This window comes from Trachypithecus francoisi, unplaced genomic scaffold (assembly GCF_009764315.1).
Source record: "Trachypithecus francoisi isolate TF-2019V2 unplaced genomic scaffold, Tfra_2.0 Lachesis_group16, whole genome shotgun sequence".
NCBI classification, from domain to species: Eukaryota; Metazoa; Chordata; class Mammalia; order Primates; family Cercopithecidae; genus Trachypithecus; species Trachypithecus francoisi.
In genome coordinates this window covers 63033505-63058487 of record NW_022681461.1, presented here as the reverse complement: position 1 = coordinate 63058487, position 24983 = coordinate 63033505, and the positions used below count along the sequence as shown (strand labels likewise).

The 24983-nt window shown below is 43.1% G+C and overlaps 1 pseudogene; it reads right to left on the bottom strand.

Annotated features, from left to right (window-relative positions):
- Nucleotides 1-8823: 8823 nt before the first annotated feature.
- Nucleotides 8824-10135, bottom strand: LOC117099370 (annotated as a pseudogene).
- Nucleotides 10136-24983: the final 14848 nt, after the last annotated feature.

The following is a 24983-nucleotide window of genomic DNA, read 5'->3' as shown; positions in this document are numbered from 1 at the left end:
TTGATGTTGATGCTCTTCATTTCTGTTTGTTAGTTTTCCTTCTAACAGTCAGGCCCCTTAGCTGCAGGTCTGTTGGAGTTTGCTGGAGGTCCACTCCAGACCCTGTTTGCCTGGGTATCACCAGCAGAGGCCACAGAATAGCAAATATTGCAGAACAGCAAATACTGCTGCCTGATCCTTCCTCTGGAAGCTTTGTTCCAGAGGGACACCCGCCTGTATGAAGTGTCAGTCAGCCCCTACTGGGAGGTGTCTCCCAGTTAGGCTACACAGGGGTCAGGGACCCACTTGAGGAGGCAGTCTGTCCGTTCTCAGAGCTCAAACGCTGTGCTAGGAGAACCACTGCTCTCTTCAGAGCTGTCAGACAGGGACATTTAAGTCTGCAGAAGTTTCTGCTGCCTTTTGTTCAGCTATGCCCTGCCCCCAGAGGTGGAGACAACAGAGGCAGCAGGCCTTGCTGAAGTGCAGCGGGCTCCAGGCAGTTCGAGCTTCCCCAGCTGCTTTGTTTACCTACTCAAGCCTCAGCAATGGCAGATGCCCCTCTCCCTGCCAGGCTGCTGCCTTGCAGGTCTATCTCAGACTGCTGTGCTAGCAGTGAGCAAGGCTCCATGGGTGTGGGACCCGCTGAGCCAGGTGTGGGATATAATCTCCTTAGGTGCCATTTGCTAAGACCGTTTGAAAAGCGCAGTATTTAGGTGGGAGTGTCCCGTTTTTCCAGGCACAGTCTGTCATAGCTTCACTTGGCTAGGAAAGGGAAATCCCCTGACCCCTTGGGCTTCCTGGGTGAGGTGATGCCCTGCCCTGCTTTGGCTCACCCTCCATGGGCTGCACCCACTGTTCAACCAGTCCCAATGAGATGAACCAGGTACCTCAGTTGGAAATGCAGAAATCACCTGTCTTCTGCATTGATCACACTGGGAGCTGCAGACTGGAGCTGTTCGTATTCGGCCATCTTGGAACGAAATGGACATTTTTTAATAGAAAGTATTTCCTCCTCTCCCAATGTCCCACTTCCCTAATAATGAGAATTTGTGATTACAATAATTTTAAGAGAAAAGAATACAGTTGCTAGCAGAAAGCCATGCGAATTAGGGAGACTGGAGTGTGAGACCTCCTGACTCCTCCAACTGTTTTTCTTCCACTGACAGCTGGCAGCAGGGTGGGGTTACAGGAGTCTCTGCCTTCTCTGGGCTGGATATGTCAAACCTTTCTAACTCCAAGGAAACCACCAGCAGAGGCCCCCTATCTCCTGCCTGTGTCTGCCTGCCGGTATGCAGATGCCATGGGATAGGAGCAGTGCTCAAAGAACTGTGCATTTGCTTTGGTATCTTAATCCCACATCCACTTTAAGATTTGGGGAAAAATGAGCAACCTCTAGTGTTAAGTGTACAAAGTCAATTCCTTGTGGAAGGCATGATTGAATTGTCACAATTGAGGAACTTGTCACAGTGTGTGATCTGCCCAGAAGCATTCTCCAAAACACCAAAAATTCTCCAGGAATGTTTTCATCTTTTTGAAATTCCAGTTTGCATTTCCAGAAGCCAGGCTGACCTGCGTGCACAGGGTTCTGTAAAGGCAGTTTGTTTTTTCAGTTAAAGGTGGTGGGAGGAACGCTGGAGTGGTGTCCACTGTTGAGAAAGAGATGGGAACTCATTCCTGAAAGGAAGATGGGTATAGAGAGCATTAGGCTGCCCAGGCATGTGGGCAAGCAGTGAGAACAGGAGTCTTTGGGGACAAAAGTAAGTCCTGTGCTAGATTTGCTAAGAGAAATATCAACTGATCTCTTTAAAATGAGATCCCTCCCACCCTTGGGGCCTGGAAAATGTGGTCTGCTGGGTATGGAGACACCAAATAAACAGTACTGAGGCTCCTGTGTGTCAGTCACCACCCCTGACAAATGCCAAAGTGCCTCACTTTGCTGGAGGAATTTACAACTCAAGGTGTTTGTGTCACAGGCCAAGACGGGAGTGGAGGATCTGGCCATCAGAGGATAGATAGAATGCTTCCCATATGCCAAGGCGCTTCCGCTTGTATTCACGCACAGCATTTTCCTGAAACTGGTTACTGAGCCTGGAATTTCTGTGGATGTTCTAAGGCAAAATGCGAATTACCAAGCTGAGTCGAGGGCTGGCGTTATGCTATCTTCCTTTAGTCCCTTTCATAAAAGCTCCTGTGCTGTCCAGCTGCCTCTCTTTCCAGAAGGTGGTGGTCCAGTTTTAATTATGTTAACAGAGGGAGTATAACCAAAAAACGACTTACTCCATCAAAATCTGTTCCACTACCCAGAGCACAGACACCAGCAGGTGTGGCTGTTTGAATCCTCCCTGCTCTGCATGGCTTTTGTGAACCTCGGATCCTTCGCCTTAAACTCAGGGGTTAAAACCCTAAGAATTAAACGAAATAAAGTATCTAAAGTGACTGAGCATACAGCCTGGCCTAGAGGGTTGAGTTTACCCCTCCTCCCGGGTAAGAGAAGCGGTGATGAGGCCACGTGGAGCCCGAGGCCCTGCCTCCGAGGCGGTGCTGGCAGCAGGTGAGGGCCGCGCCCGGGAGGGGCCGGTAGGATCCCTGGGCGGGGGAGGGGGAAAGGGGCTGCGGCTCCGGCCTGCAGGGAGCCCTGGGCCGCCCTCTTCCTTTCCGGACCTCGGAGGCAGACTGGCTGAGAGCTGGGCCAGGTGGGTTTCACCGAGTCGGGAGAAGCGGTTGCGGGAGCCGCGGCGGAATCCTCAGCTCGAGGGCGCCCCCAGAGGTCTCCGAGCTCCTTGGCCCCTTGGCTCCTTGGTAGGCGCGGGAAGCGCCCATGGGGCTCCAGCCGGGGCCTGGGAGGCGGTGACAGATGGCTGGGGATGGAGGAGGCTAAATCTTGGACTCGCTCCCAGGCGCCCGCAGGGGACTTCAGGCATCCTCGATGGCGGACCGAGCTAGGGCGCGGGGCCGCTGGTGCGGGGACCGCCCTGGGCTTTGGGGTCATCGAAGGCTCCGAGACGCTCTGGCCCCGTAGGCGCTGCTCGTCACCGGGACTGGGCTTGGCTTGATCTGGGCAACAGCAGTTACACTGCGGCCGCTGCTCCGCCCAGGCCAGGGCAGCGTGGGGGCTGAGAGGAAGAGGGTGCATAATTTCCTCGGAGCTCCTGTGTGGCCAGCCTAAAAGTGCGGTTTTGGTCGCCTTGTGGTGAAATGTCTGCGCCTCTTCCATCCTCAGTAACCAGTACTGATTTTCCTTAGTGTCTCCTGTTAAAAGCCTCACTAGAAGCTTTGAGGTCAGTGGGTTCGAATCTCACACCTACCGCTTAGCAGCTGTGCAACACTTGGCAAATTGACTTCCTGTTGCTCGGATTTCTCACTTGTGAAACAGACACTGTAATACCATCTACTTTGTAGGATGAATGTCAATATTAAATGAAATCATGAGAGTAAAGCATTTGGTAGATGGTCCCTCAGTGAATGTGATGATTATGGCAAGGAGTTTTCAAGAGAAACTTTCCCGTGAAGTTGGTTTAATAGATTTATTCATCTGCATTCTTTGTTTCTTTTCTGTCCTAAGGGACTACACCACAATGAGCAGGCTTAAGAAAATACTCACTTTGGTAGATGCTAAATATGGCTTAGGACCAAGTAAGACATCCTTCACAAGACAAGTTGCCTTTAATTCAAAATAATTTTGAGAAAAAATAGCCCCTCTTCCAAAGATAAGAGCTTACAGTGGTAGTTTCTATATTCATTAATAAACTTATGTTTTTAAAATGGAAAACATGCTCTGACCGGTGACAGGTTTAGGGGAGTTCATTTCACAAGTGTCCGGAGCAACAGTTAATTAACTTCAATATCAACATCCAGTCATTTGGCCAGGTAAAGAATCATTTCCCACTCATTTGCTGTGCCAGTGTGGAAAGTAAACATGCTGAATAATGGAAAACAGCTGTTGTTACTGTAATATTCACCCTCTGCATCCTTTCCTGCTGTTTTCCACGTGCTCTATCCCCCAAACCTAAAAAGCTGTAAGCCGATATGACTAATAGCAAAGGTGATCATGAGGGCATTTTTCCTCCTTCTGTGACTCATTTCTTTCTGTGTGAGACGACTCCATAGAGATGACTCCATAGACACAACACAATTGAGTCTTGCGTTTATCTACCCCTTTATTTAAAACCCAAAGAGGACTTATCAAAAAGAGAAGAAATCTCTTTAAAGGTGAACAATGCAGTCAAGTTACTTGCTCACAATCACATTTGTAGACTAGCTTAAGAGGACTTTGTATTATAATAAAAAGTGTTTCTGAATAGCTTTTTAGTTCATCAGCACTGTACTAATTATAGCTCTGTTTCTTGAGAAAAACCTAATATTTGTTTTTTTTTAAATGGAATTATCTAATTGCACGGTCATTTTCAGCCATACAAAAGCCAACATTAAAAATGAGCAAAGGGAAATAATTACAACTTACAGGCTGGGAAGAGGTAAATAATCTGATATGTAGTTCTTGTGCTTGAGGGATTTAATTAGACATCAACAGAAAAACAATTTTTTTCTGAAGAAAAAATATGATTTAATCCACAATGTGTATAGCTATAGAGAGTTTTATTGCCAGAATTCCTTTAATGTTTTTCTGATTCATTCGGTGCTTAACAAAGGGATTACTTTAGCTCTTGTGTCTTGATGGACTGTTGTATGTTTCTTTAATCTTAACTTTTATTGACTAGTGAAATAAACAAAATAATTACAGTGAGAGATTTTAATATGTGCATATCAAACTTGGACATCTCTGTTAGGGAAGCAGGAGCCTAGAGGAGCCAGAATGATACCATTTTAAAATCAACTCCATCTTAAAACTAGCAAGGCACATTCCTTGCCAGTCATGACCCATGGTCCTTAGCTGTTGACAGCTAAAGCAGCAACTTGTTAATGCCTGCAAGGACACACTCCTACAATAACAGAAAGTCCAGATGTCCCGATACCCATAACAGTGTGTGCTTTGAATGTAATTGTAGTTATGGCTTGATGTACTCACACACTAGAATGTCAAGGATAGTTTAAATCAATATTATAAATTTTGTCATGCTATCTGCTCACCCTCATGTAGACTCAGCTTAGCTTAGTCTTTACATACATAAGACCGCCTACATAAGAAAAAGTTAAAGCAAAGATGGTGCGCTCCTCGCTTGCCTTCTGAGGGTGTTGTACTCTGGAAGGGAGTAGCTTCTAATTAACTTGCTTCTTTCACTGCAGTCTGTGACTCACCTTGAATTCCTTCCTGCGTGAGACCCAAGAACCCTCTCTTGGGGTCTGGATCAAGACTCCTTTTCCGGTAATGAATCCAGGAGGCAAAAAATAAGGACATTTAGGAATTGAGCAATTCAGTAAATAAACATTTGTGTGCGTGTGAGCACCCACGTGCATACATACACTTATATGTAGAGGATCTAGAAAAATCTTTATATCCTTTGAATAGAGAAGATACACATTTCCCCCCATATGATCATGGTACATTTAAAATAGTTGATCCCATATTTGGCCACAAAGAATTCTTTTTCTTTTCTTCCCCTGGAGATAGGGTCTCCCTCTGTCACCCAAGCTGGAGTGCAGTGTCACATAGCTCACTGTAACTTCAAACTCCTGGGCGCAAGCAGTTCTCCCGCCTCAGCCTCCTGAGTAGCTAGGACTATAGGTGCATGGCACCATGTCCAGCTAATTTCAATTTTTAAATTTTTTGTCGAGATGAGGTCTCACTATGTTACCCAAGCTGGTCTCAAACTCCTAGCCTGAAGTGATTCTGATCCTCCCCAACCCCACCAGCCTCCCAAAGTGTGGGGATTACAGGTATGAGCCACCACGCCTAGCCTAAGCAATTCTTGATACATTAAAAAATAGAAGAGGTATACCATAGGCCGTGATATGGTTTGGATCTGTGTCCCCACCCAGATCTCATGTTGAATTGTAAACCCCAGTGTTGGCAATAGGGCCTGGTGGGAGGTGGTTGGACATGGGGGCAGTTTCTCATGAATGGTTTGGCACCATTCCTCTAGTGCTGTTCTGCTGATAGAGTTATCATGAGATCTGGTTGTTTAAAAGTGTATAACACCTCCCACCCTGCTCCTGCTCCAGCTGTGTAAGATGTGCCTGTGTCTCCTTTGCCTTCTGACATGATTGAAAGTTTCCTGAGGCCTCCCAAGAAGCTGCAGGTGCCAGCATCATGTTTCCCATATAGCCTACAGAACCGGGAGCCAGTGAAGCCTCTTTTCTTTATAAATTACCCAGTCTCATGTAGTTCTTTTTTTTTTTTTTTTTAAGATGGAGTTTTCATTCTTGTTACCCAGGCTGGAGTATAATGGCGCAATCTCAGCTCACTGCAACCTCTGCCTCCCGGGTTCAAGCGATTCTCCTGCCTCAGCCTCCTGGAGAGCTAGGATTACAGGGGCATGCCACCAGGCTGGCTTTTTTTTTTGTATTTTTAGTAGAGACAGGGTTTCACCCATGTTGGCCAGGCTGGTCTCGAACTCCTGACTTCAAGTGATCTGCCCACTTCGGCCTCCCAAAGTGCTGGGATTACAGGCGTGAGCCACCACTCTGACCATCAGGTAGTCCTTTATAGCAGTGTGAGAATGGACTAATATAGGCCACAGTATTTGAGCATAATTAAAATTATAAATTAATAATTTTAAAAGTATCTAAAAGTCTTGACCACTTGGACGTGAAGAATTATGCTGCCAGATAACTTTTGGATTACTAAAAATACAAAATAAAAATACAAAAATACAAAAATACTCTACTAAAAATACAAAAATTAGCAGGGCATGGTGGCTGTGCACCTGTAATCCCAGCTCCTTGGGAGGCTGAGGCAAGAGAATCGCTTGAACCTGGGAGGTAGAGGTTTCAGTGAGCCAAGATCACGCCATTGCACTCCAGCCTGGGTGACAGAGCGAGACTCCATCTCAAAACAAAAACAAAAACAAAAGCAAAAAAACAACAACAACCCATAAAACAAGATGGAAAGCTCCTTAAGTCATTTAATAAAGCCAGCACAGCTTTCATAGCTCAATCAGTTACAGGGGATGCAAAGAAAAGGGCATCGTAGACTAATTTCACTTGCACATGCATTCAATAAATGTTTATTGAGCACCTACTAAGAATGTCAGGTACTATTCTAGGGGCAGGGAATATAGCAGGGAACAAAACAGGTTAAGTCCCTGCTCTCTTGAGATTACTTATTGTGATACTGGCAAAAAGCTCCCTCCGCATCTCTGGAGAGACCAAGGCATGATTAGAGGGTTCCAATTTCCAGCCCCACCCTCCAGCCTCTAGGGAGAGAAGAGGGGCTGAAAGTTGAGTTGATTAACAAATGGGTAGTAATCAGTTATGCTGCAGTAATGAAGTCTTCATAAAAACGAAAGGACAGGGTTCAGAAGAGCTTCTGGATAGCTGAACGCATGGAGTTTCCTGGAGGGTGGCACCCCAGAAGGGCATGGGATCTCTGCTTCCCTTCCCACATGCCTTGTGGTATGCATGTCTTCCAGCTGGCTGTTCATCTGTATCCTTTATAATAAATGGGCCAATGTAAGTGTTTCCCTGAGTTCTGTGAGCTGCTCTAGCAAATTAATCGAATCCCAGGAGGAAGTTGTGGAAACCCTGACTTAGAGCTGGTTGGTCAGAAGCACAGGCCACAATCTGTGCTTGCAACCGCATCTGCAGTGGTGTGGGCAGTCTTGTGGGACTGAGCCCTCAGCCTGTGGGATGTGATCTCCAGGTGGATAGTGTCAGAATTAAATTGAATTGGCAGCCACCTAGCTGGTGTCCACTGGAGAGGCATCTGCAGAACTGTTTTGGTGTGTGGGGAAAAACCCATGCATCTGGTGTTGGAAATGTTGAGTGACTCTGTGGGAGTAGAGAGTAGAAAAAACACTTTGGTTATTTATGTATCCTTACACTTACTAATACAGATGCTAACATTCTAAATAAAGTATTAATAAAAATCAAGTTATATAATAAAATAACAACATACTGCTATAGAATAGAGTATTTTAATTATGCCCTAGTCTATATATTTCAGGTATACAGGCTGGTTCCCTATCAAGACATCTATTACCATTGGTAATGAATTATGATAATACTGTAAAGGAAAAACTATATGATCCTGTCAATATACACTGAAGAAATATTTTATAAAATTTAATAGCCATTCCTAATAAAAATTCTAAGCTAATAGGGTGTGATGACTTTTCTGTTAAAAAACAAGTCTAAGTAACAATACAAGGAAACTACTTATCTAGGATAAGGACTGTTATCTCTAAACCCAATAGCAAACATTATTCTAAATAGCAAAACTCTGAAATCATTTCACTGAAATCAGAAATTAGAAAAGGATGTCCATGTGCTATTATTATGTTACATTGTCAAAGAAAGGTAAGAAAATAAAATAATTGCCATAAACCTTGAAAAAGAAGAAATAAAACTATTTATGTTTGTCTATGTGACTTCATTATTTGCCTAGAAAACTCAAGGAACTTTAGTAATAAACTATTTGAATTGTAGGTCATTTTGGAAAAGTGGGCAGATGCAAGATAAATATACAAAAAGCACCAACTTCTCTCTATATTAGCAGTAAGTACTTTGAAAGGAAATTAGAAAACTTTTATTTTCTACAGTTTTATAAAAGCTTAAAATATTTAGGAGTGTAGTTTTAAAAAATCGTTTTGTCATTTTATAGCTCCCCACCGCAGCTGCCCCCACCCTTCCCTTCGATGATGACATTTGCAGGCTTCAGGGCGACCAGGGAACAAAGCTGAGGTCTGGCAGCCCCACTACGTTTGCCAGCCAGAGAGAACAAGTCACGATGACAAATTATCACAACAATTAGCGCCTGTACTTGGGGGATCTGCAAATTGAGAAGGCCCCAGCTCCTCATTGTACAGGGGTCTATTTGGCAGTGACCTTGCTCTGGAGATGACATTCCTTCAGCCTGAGGGAATTGATGTTGATGAACCCGTGGCATCAATTGGCTCATAATCACCCTGCACCTTCATGCTCACCAGCTCCTCGTTGTAGAGAGACAGTGGGGACTCCCAGCGGAGGATGTACACCTGGCCCTTGAGGACGGACACCTGCCCTGTCCCTTCCACTGGTTCCTGGGCCTTGGCGTTACAGTGGCAGACAAATTTCATACTCAAGGCTATGCCAGAAACTAGTATACATCAGCTCAGCAAATTTCAAGCCCAGGCTTTGTTTGATTTGGCGCACTTCTCCGTACATGGTGAAGGCCTTGATGTCTAAATGAGTGTAGTAAAGGATGGTGCCTACTGGGGCCTCACCGATACCTCGGGACTTCATTCCATTGAAGCGGTTCTCCACGATGTCAATATGGCCCACGCCGTGCTCGCCCGCAACTTCGTTCAGGTACACGAAGAGCTCCAAGGAGGTCTGGTGGGTGGTGCCATCCTTGACATTGGTCACCTTCACGGACACCCCTTTTTTGAACTCGATGTCGAGAATGTCAGGAGTGTTGAGGGCTTTGGCCAGGTCCTGGGTCTTCGTCTAGAGACCTGGAGGCGCTTGGTTCTTGGGGTTCTCCAGAATTCCAGCCTGGTAGCTGATGTGCATGAGGTTCTCGTCCATGCTCCACGGGCTCTGGGGAGTGACTGGGATGGGAATCCGATGTTGCTTTGCCTGTTTCATCAGGTGATTGCGGCTCTTGAACCAGTTGTAGAACTCGGGCATCCTCCAGGGAGCAATGACCTTTATCTTGGGGGGGGGGCGCCAGCGAGTAGCACATGAGCTCAAACAAGGCCCTTTCCCGTGGCGCGGTGAGACACATACTCGGCCCCTCCGGCTGGGCGATTTCCACTTGTTTGCCGGCGCTGCCGGGCCTGGCGAGAGAGGTGCCCAGGAGGTAGCGGTTCTCATACAGTGCGCTGGACTGGATGGCCGGCCGGATGAACTCCTCCACAAACTCCCTGCTGGCATCCTCAGTGAACACCTTTTGGGTCCCAAGCTTCAGTGCCTAATTCCTGGCTTCCTGGAAGTCTTCCTTCTGGCCAGTGTTGGACAGGTATGCAATGACGTCATAGCCTTGTTCCTTTAGGAACCCGAGGATGCGGGAGGTGTCCAGGCCGCCACTGTAGGCCAGAACCGCGGAGCCTTTGCTGGACATAGTGTCTGGGATTGGAGGCGCGAGTTCCCGGCGTCTGGAATGTGCCTTCACGGTGCAGTGAACCACTCGGGCTCGGGGGGCCGTGGCAGGCTACAGAGCAGGGAGGAGTATAATTTCAAAATACCAAACCATCCACAGAAACCAAGAGAATAGTACCCATAACCCAGCTTCAACAATTGTCAATGTTCTGCCCTTCTTGTTCCATCCTGTCTCTCCACCTTACCTCCAGGAGTACTTTAAAGCAAATTTCAGAAATCAAATAGTTTCACCTTGACAGTAAAATTAGTAAGATATAAGACCTATTTAAAGTTATAAAAGCTTAGTTAAAGTTGTAAATATTATCTGAACAAATGTAAAGACATCTCGTGTTCTTTGATGACTTGGAATCATAAAATCTATTTAAAGATTTTTTTAAAATGTATTTATTTACTTATTTTCAGAGACAGGGTCTTGCTCTGTTTCCCCGGCTGTAGTGTAGTGTCAGGAGCATAGTTCTCACTGCAGCCTCATTCTCCTCGGCTCAAGGGATCCTCCTGCCTTAGTTTTCCAAGTAACAAGGAATACAGGCACGCACCACTATACCCAGCTAATTGTTTTTAAAGACGAGGTCTTACTATGTTGCCCAGGATGGTCTCAAACTGCTGGCCTCAAGAGATCCTCGTGCCTTGGCCTCCTGAAGTGTTAGGTTTAGAGGCATGAGCCACTGTACCCAGGCCTGAATTTTTAAATATAAACCCAAAAGCACAGGCAACAAAAGTAATAATAGAGAAATGGGATTGTATCAAACTAAAAAGCTTCTGCACAGCCAAGGAAACAGTCTACAGAGTTAAGAGACAACCTACAGAATGGGAGAAAATATTTGCAAACCAAACATCTGATAAGGGATTAATATCTAAAATAACAAGGAACTGAAACAACTCAATAGTAAGAAAACAAACAATGCAATTAAAAAATGGGCAAAGGATTTGAATAGACATTTGTCAAAAAAAGACAAGTGACCAAGTACAGTCATCTCTTGGGATCTGTGGGGGATTAGTTCCAGAACACCCTGCAGATACCCAAATCTGCTGATGCTCTCGTCTCTGATATAAAATGATACAGTGTTTGCATATAACCTACACACATCCTCCCATATACTTTTATTTTTTATATAAAGACGGGGTTTCACATGTTGGCCAGGCTGGTCTTGAACTCCTCATCCCAAGTGATCCTCCCGTCTTGGCCTCCCAAAATGCAGGAATTACAGGTGTGAGCCACCATGCCCAGCCCCCTCATTCAATCTAGAGATTTAAATCATCTCTAGATTACTTATAATACCTAATAAAATGTAAATGCTATATATGAATACTATCCAGCTTCAAGAAAGAAGGAAATCCTGCCATTTGTGACACCTGGATGGACCCAGAGGATATTATATTATTTGAAATAAGCCAGATACAGAGAGACAAATACTGCATAATCTCGTTTGTATGTGGATTCTAAAGAAGTTGGACTCGTAGAAGCAGAGAGTGCAATAGTGGTGACCGGGGCTGAGAATTGGGTGTTGGGGAGATGTTGGTCAAAGGATACAAAATTTCAGTTAGGAGGAGTAAGTTCAGGAGATCTATTGTACAGTATGGTGAATACAGTTAATAACAATGCATTGTGTTGAAAATTGCTAAAAGATTAGATTTTAAGTGTTCTTACCTCAAAAAAATGATGGGTATGTGAAGTAATACATATGTTAATAAGCTCAATTTAGTTACCCCACAGTGTATACATATTTCAAAACAACATATTGCACACAATAAATATGTATAATTTTTATCAATTAAAAATGTTAGAAAAAGATACATTGGGCCAAGCATGGTGGCTCATGCTAGTAATCCCAGCGTTTTGAGAGGCAGAGGCAAGAGGATCGCTTGAGGCCAGGAGTTCAAGACCAGCCTGGCAACATAGACCCAGTCTCTACAAAAAGTTAAAAAACTAGTTGGGTGTGATGGCACGTGCCTATAGTCCCAGCTTACTCAGGAGGTTGAAGTTGGAGGATCACTTGAACCCAGGAGGTCAAGGCTGCAGTGAGCCATGTTCATACCACTCCACTTTAGCCTGGGCAATAGAGTCAGACCCTGTCTCAAAAAACAAAAACGAAAGTAATTGGTTACCTCAGAGGGGTAGGATTGAAAGGTGTGGGGTATGGATGGGGCTGATAAGCTTTTTTTTTTTTTTAATATATCCTTGTATTGCTTCATTTTTTTGCACAATCTTTAATACTTTTATAATACAAAAAAATTTAAAAAATGTGTTTGCTCTATTTCCAATGTCTAGAACACTTTTGGCACATATTTGGCATTCAATAAATGTTGGTTGTGTAAATAAACAAATGGATTTTGTTAACATTTGTTGAGTACCTGCAGTGTGGTAGGGATTGGACAGCAGGTACTGCCTTGTATTTATGTGGTCTATAAGCCATTTGAGTTAATTGGATTCTGGTATATCAGGGAGCAAACTATATGCCCTCAAACATAGCAAACGGAGACAAGGTTACAGCTACTCCTCTAGCCAAAGACAGAGCCTACGCCTGCTCTCGAGTGCATCGTAAGGATCCTACTGATGCTTATTTCATATCTTTGATATACAGGCACACACTGTCCACACTTCAGGCAATCATTTACACACTGAGGGAGGGTGCGATAAGGGCATGTGGAGTAGAAGTTTTCTGATCTGGACTTTACTGACTGCGCTAGAAAACTCTGATGATATCCTTTCCAGTGTTTCTAAGAACAAGTCTTCCATTTCTAAGCACGATTCTTCCATTTCTAAGCAGCATGTTGTCTGTTTACTTACGATTATTTTTTACTTGTTATCTGTAAATGTTGGGGTGATCAGACCCAACACCAGGTCGTGGGGGCGACGAAGTCCAGTGGAGTCAAAGAAATGAGAAAAAGACAGTTTGAGAGAGAAAGTGGGACCAGGGGCCCATTGCAAGTTTGGAGGCTGCCAAGGCCCAGAGCTCTGGGAGCCCATGCTACTTAATGGTGCTCAAACAAAGAAACAGGTGGTGAGGATGTGGGGGTTGAAAGGAAACAGTGTATCAAGTGAATGAAAAACATATCTCTGCAGGATGTGGGGGTTGAAAGGAAACAGTGTATCAAGTGAATGAAAAACATATCTCCCCTTGAGATAATGGGAGTGTTAGAAGCAAGGAGCCAGCAAGCCTAGCAGACATGCAGGCCCTGCCTCAGCTTCTCTCCCAACACTCAGCTTTTTCTCCCAACAGTAAGTAAGGTTCTTTTTTATTTACAAATAAATTATAATTTATTTTATTTTCAAAAATTTGCTCAGTTGATGGGGTTGAATTTCTGCAGTGATTGCTGAATTAATTATTAATTTATTATTATTATTATTTGAGATAGAGTCTCACTCTGTCACCCAGGCTGGAGTGCCGTGGTGTGATCTCAGCTCACTGCAACCTCTGCCTCCCCGGTTCAAGCGATTCTCCTGCCTCAGCCCCCCGAGTAGCTGGGATTACAGACGTGTGTCACCATGCCCAGCTAATTTTTGTATTTTTAGTAGAGACGGGGGTTTCACCATGTTGGCCAGGCTGGTCTCGAACTTCTGACCTCAGGTGATCCACCTGCTGCGGCCTCCCAAAGTGCTGGGATTACAAGCGTGAGCCACCATGCCTGGCCCAGCTTCTTATCTGGTCTTTTTGTCTCCCTGCTGTCGCCACCTTCTACCCCCTTCAAATTCACACTCCACAGCTTCTAGGGATTATTTTTTTGAAAACGCAAATCTAACCATGTATATCAGACACATGTTCCCTACCTGTGTAGATTCTCTCAGCTTTATCAATTTCACAGACCCTTGGATTATTGTTCTACGCAGGCCCCTGCAATTCCACTTCAGTCTGACCAACCATACTCTTGGCTTCTCCCCTACTTCTGGGTAAAGAAGCCAGGGTTAAATCCTTTGGGGCAACTTTGACAAGCAGGAGAAAGGAGTCCCTTCCATGGACTTGTCCAGGGCATGGTTGTCCCACATAGCCTGTCCAGGGACATCTTGTGTGGCCAAGCAGTGTACTTTTTTAGCTTTCGAGTAAAGCTAAACTTGACTTTGCCTCTTTATGGCTTGTCATAAAGGAGTAAGTAGTTGCATTTGTTTTAGATTCTTCCTTCACTTCACTGCTCTGAGGCTTTGCTTCCCAATAAAATTTTAACACCTTAATCCTACCTTTGAGCTCTGTTTTCTAGGGAACTTGAGCTAAGATATGAAATTATTTTCTGCTTGAAAAGCTTTCCTTGGCTCTTTATTGCTTCCAGAAGTGTTTGTGGGGATGGGGACAGCAGTTTGGACATTAGTAGGATGTCTTTTCTAGTAGGTATGGGTGTGTCTGAGCATATTATTTTATTTAATTACTTTGCTTTTTTCCTTTATATTACAGTTAAGATATTGTATTATTAAAAATTAGGAGTGCAGATAGGTTATGTGTTCCATGATTTTCACTTTAGGATAGTAAAGGGCAAGCTACAAAATCTTTCAATAGGAAGGGGACATTGGTAGAGACAGGGTTTCACCATGTTGGCCAGGCTGGTCTTGAACTCCTGATCTCAGGTGATTCACCCGCCTCGGCCTCCCAAAGTGCTGGGATTACAGGCATGAGCCACCAAGCCCAGCCCTGTCTCTACTAAAAATACAAAAATTAGCTGGGTGTGGTGGCAGGCACCTGTAATCCCAGCTACTTGGGAGGCTGAGGCAGGAGAATCACTTGAATCTGGGAGGCAGAGGTTGCAGTGAGCTGAGATTGCGCCACTGCACTCCAGCCTGGGTGACAAGAGCGAAACTCCGTTTCAAAAAAAAAAAAAGGAGACATTGGGTGTGGTGTGATTGAGTGAGACTTCCGATTACAGGGTCTGGTCCAAATTGCTCAATTTGACATACCTGGTCTCCCTGATCTACTGTTGCCCCCTCTGCAGCCTTGTATCCTACTGCATTCTTCTTCTAGCCCTCAAGGTCCAAGACAGAAGCATCTGCCCTCCGGGTGGCAGGATGAATGAACAGATGAAGGGTGTCAGGGGCTCACACAGATTATCTCTTAAGAAGGTTCTTGGAAATGCCCGCATGGCTCTCTCCTTACATTTCTGTGGGCAGAAAACCCATGTGACTCCACATGGCCTCATGTGACTAAGCTTTATGGAAGGCTGTGAAATATGCGCTTTATTTTGGGCAACTACATGTCCAATTAAAATTTTTATTATTATGGAAGGAGGACAAAATGAAAATTGGAGATGTTGAAAAGTCTCTGCCAATGTTCCTTTGCACAAGAAAAAAAAATAGAGTTCCTCTCCTTTTCTTTTTGACTTATTACTTATGTTGCAAATATGTTACAGATTTGGATGTTTCCATCTTTTAACTTTGTTTAAAGATTTCTCTCATTATACAAAGTTTAACAATTATGCAGCTCAGTGGTCCCCAACCTTTTTGGTACCAGGAACCAGTTTTGTGGAAGACAATTTTTCCATGGACTGGTGGTGGTGGTTGGTGGGGTATGGATGGTTTCAGGATAAAACTATTCCACCTCAGATCATCAGATATTAGATTCTCGTGAGGAGCACACAACCTAGATCCGTCGCACGCCCAGTTCACAACAGGGTTCACACTCTCATGAGAATCTAATGTGGCTGCTGATCTGACATCAGGCAGTAATGCTCCACTGCCTTACCTCTTGCTGTGAGATCCAGTTCCAATAGGCCACAGACCCACAACGCGGGGGTCGGGACCCCTGATGTAGCTAAATTAGGCATTCTTTTTTTTTTCTTCATTGTTTCTGGATGTTTACGTTTTGCTTAAATAGGGCTTTCCTGTTCATATGTTCTTACTTTTTTTTTTTCTGGTAATTTTATACTTTTGTTTTTTGACTTTTGGTCTTTATCATTATCTGGCTTTTTTTTTTTTTTTGGATGGTATAGTGTGAGGTATCTTTATTTTTTCAATTTTTACCTAATTGCTACAACTTATTTATTAAACTTATTTATTAAACTAGGCTTCATTTCTCATTCATTTGAAATGCCACATTTATGGTAAGTTAAATTCCAATACATGTGAGTCTGTTATGGACTCCGTGTTCCAGTTTCATTGAGCAATTACTCACACCACAATTTTTATTACTATAATTTGCTGGGAATTTTTTTTAAATTGAGGTATGGGATCTCACTATGTTGCCCAGACTTGTCTTGAACTCCTCAGCTCAATCTTCCTGCCTTAGCCTCTGAGTAGCTGGGAGTGAGCCAACATGCCTGCCTTGTAGAAATTCTTTATTCTTCCTTCTTTTCCTTCTCCTCATACTCCCTACTTTGTCTTTCCTACTTCCATTTAACCTAGCCAAGCTAATACAGTACCCCCACGAAGATGAGGCAAGCAGGTGCACACTTCGTTCTCTATCTTCTCAACACTAGCTTCTTACTCATCACCTTTCCTACTCATCACCTTTCCATTTCTTTGGTGCCCAGTATCATGCCTTCTAGGTCTTGCATTGTGTGGAAATTCTGGAATTAATAGGATTGCTACTTGTAGTTCAGACTTTTTTTTTTTTTTTTTAACACTTCTTCTTTTTGGACCTGCATTGTGCAAAATCTTCTGTTTTTCTCTATTGCTGGATTTAAAAATTCTCTTTAGGTTCTCTGAAGATGTAAAAACATCACTGACACCAGGATATATGGATTCACCTTTTTATTTCCTCCTTTATTCATCTTCTTTGACTGCCTGATTGATTTCTTCAGGAAGGATGAAGCTCTTCTCTGACGTAGTGAGTGGGTGAATCTCAGAATCATGTGGCACATGAATGAGGTACATGGTGCTCAGTAGTCCCATATGGTCTTGGGAACAATTTGCTGCCCCAAATTCGGTGTGAATTTGTCCTGGATGCAGATAATGAGGAAGTTCGTGTGACTTATAATGATGAGAAATAGGAGCATCCCTCCCTATGCTCCACCTCCCAGGGGCTCTTTGGACTATTCTACTGTGACCTACCTTGACTTTCTCTATGGTCATGGCCTATCTGAACAGTGTTCTTTTTCTTAAACATTTTATTAGCTCGACCAGGCACGGTGGCTCACACCTGTAATCCCAGCATTTTGGGAGGCTGAGGCAGGCGGATCACGAGGTCAGGAGTTCAAGACCAGTCTGGCCAACATAGTGAAACACCGCTTCTACTAAAAATACAAAAATTAGCCGGGCATGGTGGAAGGTGCCTGTAGTTCCAGCTACTTGGGAGGCTGAGGCAGGAGAATCGCTTGAACCCGGGAGTCGGAGGTTGCAGTGAGCCGAGATTGCACCACTGCACTCCAGCCTGGGCAACAGAGCAAGACTGTGTCTCAAAACAAACACACAAACAAACAAAAAATATTTTATTAGTTCAAATAGTTATTCTTCCAGATGAATGTTCTATGCAACTCGTCAGATTCTATTTTTAAAAATTAGGATTTTCCTTTGATTATTTTTAATTTATCAGTTAATGGGAGGGGTATTGCCCATATTAACCATGTTGGATTATCAGAACAGATTTTGATGCCAAGAACTGGGACTCTAGTGGGTTTTGTGTATGTGTGTGTGTGTGTGTGTGTGTGTGTGTGTGTCTAGAATGGTGGTGGTGGGAGGTAAGCATGGAGGGCTTTCCTTTGTAGTGTCATTTTCATAGCAATTTTAGAGGGAAAAGTCATTTTGCTGGCTCACTCTGCCATCTTGGATTAGAGGCTCTGATAATTTTTATGAGATAAAACAATCTATATTTTATTTAATTAATTTATTTATTTAGTTATTTATGTATTTTTTGAGACGGAGTCTCGCTCTGTCGCCCAGGCTGGAGTGCAGTTGCTGGATCTCAGCTCACTGCAAGCTCCACCTCCCGGGTTCCCGCCATTCTCCTGCCTCAGCCTCCGGAGTAGCTGGGACTACAGGCGCCCGCCACCTCGCCTGGCTAGATTTTTTTTGTATTCTTTAGTAGAGACGGGGTTTCACCGTGTTAGCCAGGATGGTCTCTATCTCCTGACCTCGTGATCCGCCCGCCTCGGCCTCCCAAAGTGCTGGGATTACAGGCTTGAGCCACCGCGCCCGGCCAACAATCTATATTTTAAAAGGACTCAAGGCCAAATAAGCCAATACAGTCTAGTTTACATTAAAATGTTAATACATTATAAAGTCACTGAAGAATATACATGGAAAAGTTGCCATAGTAACAGTCATTTTCACGAAGTGGATTTAGATACTAGATTCTTGAGTGATGGCATGCCTTATTATTTGCTTTAAGGCATCTTTAGTATTCGCTTTCTTGTCTCCTTGGGGAATAGAAAATGGGAAAGGGACTTGTACCGGATGCAGTTCTGTGGTTGAAAGCCACATAAGTCAATTTTGGCTTATTTAAGTTGAAAATGTATTGGTAGGATGAAGGGATGGTTCATAGAGTTAAAGGAGATGTGGAAGAGAGGGAATTCAGAGGGGGGCTATGGAGGGATCAGAAATTTGGAGCAACTCTGAGGACCTGGGGACCAGTGATCATGGGACAGCTTCTGATATGGTTAGGCTTTGTGTCCCCACCCAGATCTCATCTTGAATTATAAGCTCCCTAATCCCCACGTGTCAAGGGAGAGAGCAGGTGGAGGTAATTGAATCATAGCGGCAGTTTCCCCCATGCTGTTCTCATGATAGTGATTCTCATGAGATCTGATGGTTTTATAAGGGACTCTTCCCACTTCACTGAGCACTTCTCCTTCCTGCTGGTTTGTGAAGAAGGTGCCTTGCTTTCCCTTTGCCTTCCACTGCACCATGATTGTAAGTTTCCTGAGGCCTCCACAGCCATGCTGAACTATGAATCAATTAAACTTCTTTCCTTTTTAAATTATCCAATCTTGGGCAGTTCTTTACAGCAGGGTGAAAATGGACTAATACAGCCTCTTTAGGGCAAACATAAGGATGAGTGAGCTCTTACTATTTTCAATTTTGTTTCCCTACATTCAGAGTTCAAATTTCAGGGAGGTTCTTATCTGCCTGGTTTGAAAAAAAAATTCTGTGTGTGTACACACATACACCCCCACACCCCCACCGACACATACACACTTTTCTTTTTTCTTGTAGAGAAGATTCTTGCAGAGAAATTGTTCTAGTGGCTCACAGCTCTTTCAGACTATAAATAGTAAGCCACACATAATAGACTAGTGATGATCATACAAAAAATGCCAGTTTCAAATGGAGAAACACATTATGTTGGAACAGCTTCATTTCATTTCTGTGTGTGATTTTCTTAAAACTTGTCTTTCTCTTGGACTTCTTGTATCTTTCATGTATCTATGTGTTCCTGCTGTCTTACCTTCTTTTTCTTCATTTCTGATTTTCATCAGTAAATTTCAATCATGAAGATGCTGTGCTTTATGATGTTCTTTTCCAGAGACTGCCACTGTGGCTCCTTCCCTAGCCCTTCTGTGTCCTAGGCAATGTCCAAAATGCTACATGTTTCTAGGTCTCACTTTTCCCCCTTCCTTCTGTCTTCCTTTTGTGTCTTACTTTTAAGACCAGTTAAATATTGAAACGTGTATAACTGGTTAACAGTATAACTGGTTAACAGTAAGTTAATGTTACCTTTGACAGATTGCATTTTTGTTCCCAGTTCTTCAACCCTCCTATGTCCCTGCTTTTTGCCATGGGACTTTTTGGTTCCTCTCAGTAGAGAGAGACTATATTTCCCTGTCCTACTGATGTTGGGATTGGCCATGTGATTTGCTTTGGTTAATGGGATGTCAGTGAACATGATGTTGGCAAAGGCTTAAAATATGCTTGTGGGTTTTGGCTTGCCCTCTTGTGCTTCTGCATTGCCATGAACATTTCTTGATTTTCTGCTGTTCCCAATAGAAAGTGTGAAATATGGAGCAGAGCTGCCCCAACTGACTCGCACACCCACAGCCTGAGGCTGATCTGTCCCAGCAGACCTGCAGACTTAAGAACAAAAGAATACATGCTTCTTGTTGCATGACCTTCGGTTTCGGAAAAATCTGTTAGGCAGCGCTTTTGTGGCACTGTTTAATGAATACATTACTTTTACCAGTGAATGCATTTTCATTTAAACTGGGGTATTCTGGAGTTCATATTTGTATTCATGTGAATATTTTATAGATTCATTCATGGTAGCAAGAAAATGCTGGGCAGAAGGTGTCTTGTGGGATCTCCTCAGTATGCACCAGGAGGCAAAAACCTACTAAATACATGTTGGATGCCCACATTAGATGATCAGTGTTTTCATTAGAGAATGGAGTAGTTCCTGAGAAGCCTTCTTAACACAGAATCCTTTCCCAGCAAAGTACAGTTTCACCATAGTTCTGGTATATAGGTTAGAATGTGGCTCTGGTTACTACGAACTTGCCAGGGCTTTGATGGGCTCTTGAAAGTGCTTAATATGGTACCCAGCAGATTTCCAGGTAGAGGTCCTCCAAGGCGGAAACCAGCAACACTTCCCTGGAACTTGCTCTGTCTATGAGATCAACTTTGAGTTTATCCTCTAGTTTTTTCTTTTCTTTTATTTTCTGGTCTATAAAAATCAGTGTTTTAATTTTGAGAGCCTTCTTATTTGTGGCCGCAGGAAGTATATAGAGGAGTGCTCATACGTCATCCGTGTCTTCCAGGAGCTCATGCTCTGAGAAGACACTGTGAACTGTGTTTTAAAATCTTTTAATTTATCGATTTATGGAGACAGGGTCCTGCTGTATTGTCCAGGCTGACCTTGAACTTCTGGGTTCAAGTGATCCTCTTACCTCAGCCTCCCAGGTGCCTGGGACTAGAAACACATACCACCACACCCAGCTTCTTCTTCTTCCTTTTTTTTTTGAGATGGAGTCTCGCTGTGTTGCCCAGGCTGGAGTGCAGTGGTGCGATCTCGGCTCACTGCAAGCTCTGCCTCCCAGGTTCACGCCATTCTCCTGCCTCAGCCTCCTGAGTAGCTGGGACTGCAGGCGCCTACCACCATGCCTGGCTAATTTTTTTGTATTTTTAGTAGAGATGGGGTTTCACCGTGTTAGCCAGGATGGTTTCGATCTCCTGACCTTGTGATCCGCCCGCCTCGGCCTCCCAAAGTGCTGGGATTACAGGCATGAACCACTGCGCCCGGCCTCTTCTTGTTTTTTTAGCTTACATAAAATAGTTTCTTCTTATAAAATAGCCAAACAATACATAAATAAATGGCATAGTATGTAAAAGTTCTCAGTAATCCTACATCTCAGCGATAACTACTCCTAATTTCTTCAGATTTTTTTCTATGCATTACAAATGTATGCTTTTTTAAAAAAGTTAACAAATGGAATTACACTATAATGTCATTTGCAGCTGACTCTTTTCCTACATGACAATATATTGTAGCCTTCTTTCCTCGTTAGTCAGTACTCTATTGGAAAGGCCATTGTCTTTTAGGTATAATTTTGTTCTGCTTTCTAGGATTATATCATAAGCCAACATAATTTTCTTATTTTATTTTTTTGAGACAAGATCTCATTCTGTCACCCAGGCTGGAGTGCAGAGTAGCTGGGACTACAGGCACATGTCACCATGCCTGGCTAATTTTTGTATTTTTTTGTAGAGATGGGGTTTCACCATGTTGCCCAGGTTGGTCTCGAACTCCTGAGCTCAAGCAATCTGCCGGCCTTGGCCTCCCAAAGTGCTAGGATTACAGGTGAGAGCCACTGCACCCAGTCAATATACTTGTTTATTTGCAACTACTGAAACCACAAAAACTTGGAAGAAAAATTTTTAAAAAGGATTAGATAACCAAAATTAATGCTAGAAAGTCCAGCTAATAAAAACTCATACTCTTTACTCAGGAATGGATTTAGTCTGAGGCAATTTTGTTTTAAAATTTAAATTTATTTTATTATTTTTTTTAAAGACGAGGTCTCATTCTGTCTCCCAGGCTGGAGTGCACTGGTGAGATTATAGCTTACTGCAGCCTCGACTTCCTGGGCTCAAGTGATCCTCCTGCCTCAGCCTCCCGAGTAGCTGAGACCACAGGAGCATGCTGCCATGCCTGGCTGATTTTTGTGTTTTTGGTAGAGATAGAATTTTGCCATGTTGCCCAGGCTGGACTTGAACTCCTGGGCTCAAGTGATCCACCTGCCTCAGCCTTCCAAAGTGCTGGGATTACAGGTGTGAGCCACCATGACTGGCCCCCCTGTTCTTTTTTTTTTTTTTTAAACTTTAGATGCAATTTGTACACCTTAACATAAACCCTTAGTAGAAGCAAGATATTAGAGTGAAAGGAACTGTTAGAAGTCTGCCTGTGGAAGCAGGAGAAAGTGACAGATGCCATCTGACTCCGAGGAAGGATTCAGAAAAAACATTTCAAAAGAGTTTTTTTTTTTAAAAAGACAGTAACCCAGGACCTTTTAGTACAGAGGCGGAGGATCAGCAAATCCTCAAGAGTTCCTGAAAGTAGTCCCAATGAGAGGGCTGGTGTTCATGACAGTCACCAGCCCTAGAAGAAGACTTACTATTGCCCACTGTGTTGAAACAGGGAAATTGTTATGCATCTTAGGAAAAGTTTCATCAAAATATGTAAAATCAAATGTGTGAAGGGCAAGCTCCATTTACATGAAAAAGGTAATTGGGCAGTTCCTTCTTCACCTGCTGAGTAGACCCGGTTGACCATTCTTTCCTTGAGGGGTGTGGAAGCAGCGTGGGTCCACTTCCCAGGCTCCCCACTTGCAGATAGTTTGGCCTTGAGACTGAGTGCATTCAGGGGAATGTGAGCAGAAGGGAAGGCATCTCATTCCGATTTGGTCTGTGAACAACATCCTTCTTCCTCTTTCCCCATCTGTTGGTGGGATGTCAAAGTTCAGGGCATCCTGAAAAGCTGGTATTGAAGACGGCAGGGCTCCATCAGCCTGGTTCCTGACCTTCCTCTCTATCCAAGGCTGATTAGACTTTTTAAAAAAAAATTTTAATGTGCACAAAGAGGCAATGATTAGACTTTTAGGTAAGCAAGAAAGTAATTTTCATTGTCCTAATATTGAGAAAATGGGGTTCATCTTTATAGCTGCAAGCTTAATCTTCAGTTACAGTGTAACACAGAGGCACATACTCCTACTCCAGGCAACCTGCAATCTATGAAGATAGTACAGCTCCACTCGTTTATATTCTTTTGTGTGAAGTCTCATTACCATGAAAACATGACAACAAATGGACCTGGTGAGCTTTTCAGCGTAGTGTCCTCCCATCTTCCAGTGGTTGATAACTAGGATCCTGCAGAAAGCCCAGCTCTCTACGTTTGGCATTACATCGTCGCTGCCTTTGGCCTTGAATGGGGTGTCAGTGGGCCTGGAGAACTTCAGTTGTACAACCCTTGCACTTCCCTGGAAACTGTTTGGTTCAAATCTTTATGTCTTGTAGCACAGTTTTGTAGTTTTCTTTCAATCTATACCCTCCACATTTCTCGTTAATGGTTATTCTTTATATATAAACAGATCATGTTGCTATTAAAGTGGTGGGATGTATATTTTTCATAATATTCATCATATTTGATTTATTATTCATATATAGCAAAGTTAGCGATTTGGGTAATTTGTTGTATAACCAGCTCCTTAGCAAATGTTTTGATTAGTTCTGATAGTTTGGCAGGTGATTTACTGAAGTTTGTATGTGGATTGTCATTCAATAATTCTTACCCCTTTCTGATAGTTTTACTTATTTCTTTTTATTGCCTTCTCCCCACCCCTATTTGTTAAAATACTCAAAGCAATGTTAAATAATAGCTGTAATATTGGGTTATTCCTGTCTTGATTATAAAACTTATTCTATGTTTGTAACAGGCTTGATTTCTTATTTTTTGTTTTTTTCTATTCAGGGATATGTGAATTTTATTAAACAAAGGAAATTGTTCCCTAGTTTAAAGCTCTGGAATGGATAACAGAGCATGGAAATTACCTGTACCCTGGAGGTGTGTTATTTTCAAATTATGTCAACTGGGGTGTGTAAGAAAATCACATAAATTCTTTAAGAAGAAAGAAATCGGAGAAACAAAATACAATTTTCCCTTTAAAAATAGAAGCCAACTTATCAGCAAAGTACTTGTTAGCTACATTTTGAAGGTTCAAAAAAAGTGTCTAAGACAAATGCATTTGCTTTGATTGAACTAACTGTTCTCCAGCATCTGACACCCAAGGAGAAGATAAGAATTTTTCTAGCACTAAAAATCCTGTTGGTTCCTATCTTGTAGCACACAATAGATCTTTTGTTTAGTTTACTCTCTAACATTTGTGAAATAGTGTTTAGACACATTATATTATTATTATTATTTTTAAGACAGAGTCTTACTCTGTCCCCTAGGCTGGAGTGCAGTGGTGCAATCACGGTTCATTGCATCCTTGAGCTCCCAGGCTTACATGATTGTCCCACCGCAGCCTGCTGAGCAGCTGGGACCACAGGCGCACACCACCATGCCTGGCTAAATCTTGTATTTTTTTTTTTTTTTATAGAGACAGCATTTTGCCATATTGCCGAGGCTGGCATTATGCTATTTTAATAGTAGTTTTTGTGAAGAGGAATAATGAATAGCTTGTGTGTTCAGTGAGGTAAATGATTCACAGAAAACTTCTGAGACCATCCTTAAAGGTGAACTGTAATCAACATTTATATAAAAACATACAGCTGATCTCTTCTATAATAATAGATTAAAAAATGAAATAATTTTTGACAGTTTTGCCCCCTGAAACCTAAACACAATTCAATAAGTAATATGGTGAGATAACTATATGGCCACGGATAACCCCAGATTATAATGTAAACCAAACTCATCCAGTCAGTGTACAAAATGGATAGAATGTAAACGTATTTGGTGCAT